Source organism: Henckelia pumila, chromosome 1 (assembly GCF_033568475.1).
Source record: "Henckelia pumila isolate YLH828 chromosome 1, ASM3356847v2, whole genome shotgun sequence".
Taxonomy (NCBI): Eukaryota; Viridiplantae; Streptophyta; class Magnoliopsida; order Lamiales; family Gesneriaceae; genus Henckelia; species Henckelia pumila.
The window spans coordinates 116,868,467-116,878,658 of record NC_133120.1 but is presented as its reverse complement, the minus strand read 5'-3'; the positions used below and the strand labels follow the sequence as shown (position 1 = coordinate 116,878,658).

At 34.6% G+C, this 10,192-nt stretch overlaps 1 long non-coding RNA gene across 1 annotated transcript; it reads right to left on the bottom strand.

Annotated features, from left to right (window-relative positions):
- Nucleotides 1-2,688: 2,688 nt before the first annotated feature.
- On the bottom strand, nt 2,689-4,629 carry LOC140876139 (uncharacterized). The gene is made up of 3 exons (XR_012148687.1): nt 3,878-4,629; nt 3,769-3,807; nt 2,689-2,970 (listed from the first exon to the last, which is right to left on the bottom strand). It is a non-coding gene; the product is annotated as an uncharacterized lncRNA (long non-coding RNA).
- Nucleotides 4,630-10,192: the final 5,563 nt, after the last annotated feature.

Here is a 10,192-nt window from a genome sequence, read left to right as displayed (position 1 = left end):
TTTCAATCTTTCAAGCCGCCTACTTTGAAAGGAACTGAGACTTCAGTTGACTGTGAAGGTTGGTTAGAGGATATTGAGATGATGTTTGATTCTCTTGATTATGCAGATGATAGAAGAATTAGACTGATTAGGTATCAATTGCAAGATGTTGCAAAGAGCTGGTGGATTACAACCAAGAAGCTCTTGAAAATCGAGGTACGACGATTAATTGGAAAGTGTTTAAAATGAATTTTATCAACGATTCTTTCCAGTGTCGTATAGAAAATATAAGAATGCAAAGTTTGCCAATCTGAAACAAGACAATTTGAACATCGAGGAATATGTTGCTAAGTTCTCTACCTTGCTGAAATTCGCTCTACATGTAGCTGAGAACGAAGAAGCTAAAGCTGATCAGTTCATTAATGGACTGAATCTAGATGTATTTACACTGGTGAATGTTGGTAGACCAAACAACTTTGCTGATGCACTTGATAAAGCAAAGGGAGCAGAGGCTGGTCTGATGAAACAATGAGAAGCATTGTTTGAGTTACAGTCTCAAAGAGAGCCACAGACACAGTTTCAGCAACCATTTCCCAGATCTGAGGAAGGTGGTAGCAGTAGTGGAAAGAAAGATTCTTTAAAAGCAAGAGGAAAGCAATTTAAGCGATCAGGAGATAGTTCATCTAACTCTAGTGGGCAGAGGCAAACTAGTTCAGATTATGCAGGAATTTATTGCCACAAATGTGGAGGAGGACATCCTAATGATCAGTGCAGAGGTGTACTTGGGAGTTGCCATATATGCTATCAAGCGGGACATTTTGCCCGAGTATGTCCGCAACATGGTTTGAAAAGATCACATAGTGCAAAGTCATCGAGAAAAGTGACTCAGCCGGAAAAGCAAGCATCAGATGATGTTTAGCAGGTAACTGTTCTTTTATGATTCTTTTGTGTAGGTAAGCGAAGATATTGGAGCATCCCATATGTTATTTCTGAATGACAGTTCCATATTATGTGCATTACTTGTTGATGTATTATCTATTGTGGTATATCTTATTTCTTTTGGAGGAGGTGACATCGATCGGAAATTGTATACTATACTTTGAAGGTAATGTGAGAGAGATAGATTGTATCATGCTTGATTTGTCAGATTTTGACTGAATTATCGGTTTAGATATGTTGATCAAGTACAAGAATTTCGTGGATTGATTCAGAAAGTTATGAGATTCAGAACTGAATTGATAGAAGGATGGAAATTCTACGGTAAGAGTTTGAAATTTCGAATTCCTTTGATATCTATTCTATCTATGATTTGATTATTGCAGATAAGAGCAGAGAATATTCCTTATTATGCAATAGATGTATTGGAAGCTAGCTCAAAATTGGTTGATTTGCCCATTATTATTGAATTGCTGATCTTTTTCAGATGAAATTCCGAGATTACTGTCAGTCTGTGAGATGGATTTCCATAGTGAAATGATGTCAGGTATCTTATTGACTTTTAAAATACCGTATAGAATGGCACCAAGAGAACTGCACGAAATAAAAGAAAGACAGATCAGTGAGCTTTTATGTTTGATTATATTGATCAGTAGGCAATCTTGCCTATCGACTTATATTGTCCTTATTGCTTTCTGATCTTCACGATGTATATTATGCTGCGAACATATTAGAATAAAACTTCTTATGTACTTCAGTCAGATGAGATTGAGTTTGATGAGACATTGATCTATGTCGAACAGATGATACAGATATGATTAGAAAGAAAAGCAACTTAGAATTGAATCAGTGGAATAATTGTAGAACTGAAGAAATTATTTGAGAATCTGAATCAGATTTGAGACAGTGTTATTCTGAGTTATTCTACTGATATGAGTTCTTATTACGTATTTCTCATATTCCTTATCTTATGTGTGTATCGACTGCAAGAGATTTCGAGGACGAAATCCAATCTTAGAGGGGGAGAATTGTAAGGCCCGGAATTAATTGATTTAATCCGCAATATTTATTAATTTTAATCCGAGTATATTTAATTTGGGAATATTTAGAGTTTTGATTTAAATTCTAATATTCTTAAATTATTTATGATTGAAATTGAATTAAAAAGATTTGTCGAGGACCGATTTGCAAATAATGAAGAGTTGAGGGGCCAAAGTGCAAATATGAGGTTTTGACTTGGACACTTGCTATATTTAGAGTCTTAAACGTGTATTCACCATAATTCTTTAGAATTTGAGCTGCAACTTCAGAAAGGGATCGATAACCCCATCTCCAAGTCCATTCTCCATTTTCAATCTTTCATAACGTTTGCTCCGGTTGTCCGAATTCAATTCCAAAAATAGTTCCGGACTCCTTGCGATAAGGGCTATCATTTGATGTAAGTATTGATGAGCTTTCTAATGATTTCAAAATTTTGATATGGGGCAGAAATCAGATTGATCATGTATTGATGTTCTTGAGCTTTTATGTTTGATTATATTGATGGTAGATTGAAGCAAACGACGTTCATTCTTAAAGTAGCTAGCTTTGAAGTTCAGCCGATCGAGCGGGCTCTTAACTCTGAAAATTCTGCTACACAAAGATTGCTATCAAATGTGGAATAATAAACCATCTAGTCTTGTATAAGCTACAACATAATATAAATGTTATCTCAAGTCTAAGAAGAATCAAGGTAATACTAAGATTCATAACATGAGTTTCAACATGCTCCATTTCATATTCATCTAGCATACTCATGCTAAGTTCAATTCACAACATCTCAACAAGTTACTACTAGCTTTATCACTAACATAACATCTATATAAAGATGTCAACTAGAATTCATAAACTAAAATTTAGTACAACACAAGCTAAGGTCATAGCATACAAGCCAAATCCCAACTACAAATCAAATTGGTGCAACTTGACAGCAACTCATATCTAAACCCAGATCACCACTCTACTTTCTCTCGATCTCTATTCTTCATGATCTTCCCGGACTCGTTCCAGTCTCAACTATTGTCATGTACACATACAAACAAGACAATAGCCGAAGAGACTCCGGTGAGAATTTAATCCCAGTATAAAACAACATAAACATGCATAAACTCAAGTAATTCAACTTGAAGCATATTAGCAATCATTCTACAAATAAGACTCAAAGCAACTTAAGGCATATTAACTCAACATGCTATAAATCAAGTTGCAATGTTTTATTCAAGCAAGACATGCTATTAACATCTACAAACTCATATCAAATCAATAATTCAATATCAACTCTTCAAACCATCATGCAATATATTTAAGCTTAAACAAATAATAGAAACTCATCTATTAAATTCAAAAGCAATGCATGATTTAAAATCCGTTATCATATCGGTATCGGTTCTCGTTTTGGGATCCCTAGGAAAGAAACACATCAACCCATCCACCTACTCTCCCTTCGAGGTGATTTTGAGTGCTTATTCTCGGACTTTGGTCCGCTATATTGAGCGTCAAACGGAAGGGATAACTCAATCACCTAGCCGTCAAACGTTAGGGACAACTCAATCACCTAAACTCCTCAATATACGTCCAAACGTCCTATAATTATATCTGGGCAACTCAGCCCTCAAAACTCGAAAGAAAGTTGGCCCAATATGAATGCCACAAACTCAAACGCATCAAGTCAAGACCAACAATACAAACTAGATCAAGTAAGTAATCATATAAGCATCTATTAACATAGAAGCACAAGGTATGTGATTTTAGAAAGGAATACTCAATAGATTCATATTGAGTGTGCAAGCCCTTTCTTTAAAGGTTGTCTTATACCTTTCAATCTTGGTTTATAACTCTTCAACTCTTCAAAATCTGCACATACAAAGCTCAATAAAAATCTGCTCAACAATCTAGGTCTTGCAAGCTAATCTTCAAAGCAAACCTTGTCCAATTCTTTCTCGATTCGACGCTGAACTTTCCAAGCTCGATGTCCCCTGTTTTCAATCTGAAAACACATAATATATATTCAAAAACATCAGCAGGACACTCATCAATGTCCAGCTAACTCAAAGATATCACAAATCAACTCAATTCTTGACTCTACGGCATTAACGATATAATTTCGGCAACCGTAATTCATTTCCAACCATTCTATCATTCTTATCAACTTCATATACATATTATAACAGCTGAATATCATCATATATCAACTCAATCAAAAGCATAAGATCGAATCCAACTTCTAAAAAATCATAGCACTTGCGAACGATGCTTGTTCTTCGGTTCAACTTCGATATCGTCAAATATATATCAATCCTCTTCACGTAACACACACATATCAGCATGTATACCAGCCATAAATCAACACATCAGAACTGAAAATTTCGAAATAATGGCTGTACATTCATATAGATAGCAAACGACGCTCATTCTTCAATCTACCATCAATATAATCAAACATAAAAGCTCAAGAACATCAATACATGATCAATCTGATTTCTGCCCCATATCAACATTTCAAAATCATTAGAAAGCTCATCAAGACTTACATCAAATGATAGCCCTTCTCGCAAGGAGTCCGGAACTATTTTCGGAATTGAATTCGGACAACCGGAGCAAAAGTTATGAAAGATTGAAAATGGAGAATGGACTTGGAGATGGGGTTCTCGATCCCTTTCTGAAGTTGCAGCTCAAATTCTGAAGAATTATGGTGAATACACGTTTAAGACTCTAAATATAGCAAGTGTCCAAGTCAAAACCTCATATTTGCACTTTGGCCCTCAACTCTTTATTATTTGCAAATCGGTCCTCGGCAAATATTTTTAATTCAATTTCAATCCTAAATAATTTAAGAATATTAGAATTTAAATCAAAACTCTAAATATTCCCAAATTAAATATACTCGAATTAAAATTAAATAATATTGCGGATTAAATCAATTAATCCCGGACCTTACACTAGTTAAGGCTTTTAGAATAATATTTTAATGCATGAGTACTTTGCATTGTAGTGTGGACTGTAGGTTTGGACATAGTGCTGGTCTAGATTGCCTAGTGTATAAGTACAGTGGTAATATTCGAGATATCCAGATTTAGTGTGCATGTATTATGTGTTTGCATGGATTATATGATTGCATGTTTTATATGCCTTTATATATACAGCATGTCACGACTGTATGTTGCATACATGAGCATATTGAGCCTTTACCTTAGAGCTATCATGTAGTAGGGCGTTCATCTTACGAGTTGTGGATGGTTGGATACGTAAGTGTTATGTCAGGTCACCGTGATGATTGGACATATGTACTAGTATCAGGTCATCATTATCCACTAGGTATATGAGTCACCTCCTGAGACGACGACGCAATGTGCTATATACCCTGGACCCGGTCTATGAGCTTGTTATTGACCTGAGTTTCTGGGTACCCAGTTCACTTGCATACATGCACACATAACACCGAATACTCATACTCTCGTACTGAGTTTATCATGCTCACGTCTCGTATTTTTTTGTATCTGGACGCCCTATTCCGGGGCAGGTCTGCGGCTGGACGATGCGGGTGGTTCCAGGATGGCTTAGGCGTTGGATGACCAGCAGGGCTTTGTCTAGGCTTTTGTTTCTGTTGTATTTGGGTTAATACACTGCACTTTTTGATATGGTTGTAAACAATATTTTATTGTTGTTTAAGTTTTTCGTTGTTTAATTTCTGATTTATTTAATTAAGTTAAATGCATGCTTAAGCTTCTGATTAGTAGGTGATCACGGTGCGGATCACTACAATGAGTAAGATAAGATTTGATGTAAACCGAATTTAGAAAGTTATGAAATGTGTGTCGAGCATGCAATGCTCATTATCAGTGAACCAAGCTATAGTGGGAAGGGTTATACCAAGTAGGGGCATTCACCAAGGTGATCCACTCTATCGTATCTATTTACCTTATGCGCACAGGGCCTCTCAGCCATGCTCACTTCATAATCGACGAGAGGGCTATTTAAGGGTGTTAAAATTGCAGCCGGTTTCCCAACATTGACACACTTATTTTTTTGTGGATGATAGAATAATATTCTTCAAGGCTATGACTGAGGATTGTTCAAGGGTCAAAGAATGCTTCCAAGAATATGAATTAGCATCTAAGAAATCGATTAATTTCGAAGAATCTGCACTCTCATTTACACCAAACATTGAACCTACTATAGTTGAGATGATCAAAACATCTTTAACAACTCCAGTGGTACAAGGGCATGACGTGTATCTCAGACTGCCAACGTTTTCTCTCTGTGGGAAAAGAGTTAAATTTAACTATATGGTTGACAGGGTCTCAAAAAGGGTGAAAGGTTGGGGTAGTAAATTTTTCTCAATTGACGGGAAGGAGATCCTTATTAAATATGTATTACAAACGATGCCTACTTATGTTATGTCATGCTTCAAAATTCCCTAGGAAACATGTGAATCGATTGAGAAGGAGTGTGCTGATTTTTGGTGGGGATTGGATGGTGAGAATATGAGCCTGAATTGGACTAAATGGGAGTACTTATGCCAACCGAAATGTAAGGGTGGCATGGGTTTTAGGAAACTGAACATGTTCAACAAAGCCTTATTGGTGAAACAGGTCTGGTGTATCATCCGGTACCTAGATTCTTTAGTGGCGAGAGTCCTCAAAGCTAGCTACTTTAAGCACTTGGATATCATGCAAGCGTCAATTAGAAGTAATTCGTCATACGTGTGGCGATCGATGTGTTGGGGTTGTGAGCTCTTGAATACAGGACTATATTGGAGGATTGGTGACAGAACTTCAGTGAGTATTACTCATTATAATGGATCCTTGGGTTTTGGTCCTGCCTTGATTTGCTTGGTGCACAGGTTCCAGAGGGGGGCACAAGTGAGTAATTTGATTAGTGACTACCAATGGGATGAGAAAATAATTATGAACATCTGTTCGAGCTATATACCGCAAGAAATTCACATTATCCTTATCCCACGGCATGCTCTGAGTAATACTAGATATTGTATTTTTAGCCGAAATGACCATACACAGTGAGAAGTGGGTACAAAGCTGGAATTGGCCTTCATGATCTGCCGGAGAACCAATGAAACGCCACCACACTACAAAAATAGTGGCAGTTATGTTGGCCACTATCGATTCCGCCAAAGATCCGGGTGTTTTGGTGGAAGGTTTATCATAGTATAATTCCTACACAGATAAATTTGAGGAAATACCATGTCCCGATCATGGGATGGTTCCCGCTGTGTCACCACCGTGAATGATCAACCTTACATACCCTATTATACTGCCTAGAGGTGCGCCATTTCTAGAAGGAGAACGAGGTTTGGGCAAGGATGAAACATTTTGGATGTCCAGATATACTCGGGATCTACCTATGGATGATGGATCATGCGGAGAGGGTAGAGATGGAGGAATTTGTGTGCCAGGCTTGGATGGTATGGGGTGCGAGATGTAGGGCAGCACATGAGAAGAGATACCTACTAGTGTAACTTCAGACCATCAGTGTATCTTCTTACGTAGATTAATATCGTAAAGCTGTCAGGGACTGTATGAGTGGACGCACCCAAGTCGCGGATAACTCTTCGACCATGTGGCAACCACCGCCTGACAAACACATTTGGATAGATGTAGATGCAAGCTTTCACGAGCGGACAAACAAATGTGGACTAGGAGGTATAATTCAAACTCATAATGGATAGATGGTGGTTGCGTTTGGTAGCGTGCTAACGAAGCCCAATTCAATAATGCTCGGGGAATTATTAGCAATTAAAGAAGGCCTTTAGGTTGCTAGAGCAAGAGGATACCACCAAGTTCATGTTTTCTCAAACTCATTTTTGGCAGTGCAAGCAGCACAGAGCTGTTAAGTTACTTGAGCTATATCGGTTCATGTGCTTTAGAAATAAATTCATTGTGCTCTTATTTCAGTAGTGTGTCTTTTTCATGCTAGAAGGACGACCAATACTGTGGCACACTCTTTGGTAAATTTTGTTGTTTCTTCTCCTGCACTTTTTTTGTGGGTGTTTGAGTATTTTTCTTTGTGGCCTGATATGCTAACTCTGGATCTTTGATTCATTAATAAAGAATTACAAGTTTTGCGTAAAAAAAAATAATAATAAAGTAAAAGGCATTAGTATAACTAACTTTGATGAAGCCTTTTTTTCATAATTTCATAGTTGTCCTTCATATATTTTCACTTTAATTAATACTTACAATTTGTTCTCAAATTTAACATGAAAAAAAAATCATTATCAAGAGTTTTAAAAACAAATTATACAAAACATATAATAATATTCATATAATTATGTTACACACATAAAATGTGTGCATGATAGCTAATAATTATTTCAAGTACTTTTACCGTTTGGTTTGGATGATAGGATAACTAATACAGAGATAAATAATATAATGTGATAAAAAAATAAATAAAAATGATAGTTGATATATTATTTGATTTGATTGATTAAATTTTATATAAAATGATAAAATGACCATTTCGTGCTTGTAATAAATTATTAAAATATGAATAATATGATTTATAAATGGTAATATAGTAATTTAAATTCAATGATTTGATTGATGTAAGAAAAATAATTAATGATTTGATTGATGTAATATAAATAATTAATAAATGGATAGATAATGTGACAAGAAGAACGTAAGACTGGATGAGATAAATTATATATGGATTATTAATATAGGTAACCAAACGGTACCAAGTTCATTATCATATTGTAAGATACTTCATACTCAAATTTTTAAATCAATCAAAATTAGTTTTTATCCTTTTTAAAAATGGTTAATTTATATAATGTTTGAAGTTTTGTGTGACATGGTGACTGCTGCAATGGCCTACGGAATCTAATGTGAAAAGGCGAAGAAGTTTAAATAAAATCATTAAAAATCGTATCATCTTCTTTACCTTATTTTCTAAATCATATATTCGTTTCCTAGGATAAGATAAATAAATTGATAATGTTGTTTTTGAATCCAAGCGTGGCTCAGATGATGCTGACATAAAGTTATTTGTCATATTATGATTTATGAATACAAGTGGGTGTTTGCATTTTTCAAATTTTATTCATGAATATTTTTAATTAAACTTCTTTTTTTAAAAAATTGTATCTTTCAAACTTAATTATCGGATATCTAATTTCAGTATTATCCATTTTATAATTTAATCATCATTTTAGTTATTTATGTGGCTTCACTTTATATGTCGAAAGACAAACTATAATAGTGTAATTATATTTCGACTTAACTTTTTTTTTCTCTTTAGTTGAATAGAGATTCGTTATAATTGGATTTTGAATCTGAATCTCATATAAATTAAGACCTTAATAACATATGTTCAAATATAATATGCTTCAAAATTATGATATTTGTTGCATACTTGCATATTAGGCCGTCATATGAATGAGTGGTGATTCATCGCTAGGGTCCAATCACATAATTTTAAATTTTTTTAAAATTCTTGTTTGGGCGGTCTCTTGATAAAAACGAGAAAATCATATATGAGTGGAGAAAATAATTAGGAAATAAAATCTGTATTTCACTATTTCTTCAAAAGTGTAGGGAGAGTGTTATTTTTCCCCAAATAAATCCAAATAAATCTCGTATATGAGATAATCTCAGGTATGTTATTAAAAAACAAATCGATTCAATCTATATCAATAATAAAAAATAATGTTTTTCATTAATCAAGTCAAACCGAAAATCTATCTCACAAAATTGAGTTATTGACTCATACGTCTCACATTAGTTTTATAAAACAACCATAATATTTCATTTATGTTTTATTTTTTAATAAATTCGTTTTTAATATCCTCCAACACAATCACTGGTATTCAATTCGATGAAATTTTTTTCCTCCCAAAAATAACGGATTGTTAATATACTTCAAACTTTTTAAAATACACTAAAAAATCAATTACTAGACAAAACTATCACCACCATTATGACAATTTATTTTTCTCCTAAAAAATGGGTATTATCCCTAAATAATAAATATTAATTTTGCAAAACAATTAATACAATACTAAGAAGATCCAAGGAAAGAACATCGCGCTAGAGAAAATCAAATGCTAATAGAGTGGAACCCCCCGTATATTTGGGCTTTTCGTTTTTTCAATTTGGATTGAAGTTTTTTTCTTGTTTTTAAAGGAAAAAAAGTGATGTGATTGGAGATAAATAGAATAAAGTCGCTTGAATAGACACTAATTTGAAACTTGCAAAGATAAGACCCAAGAGCACAA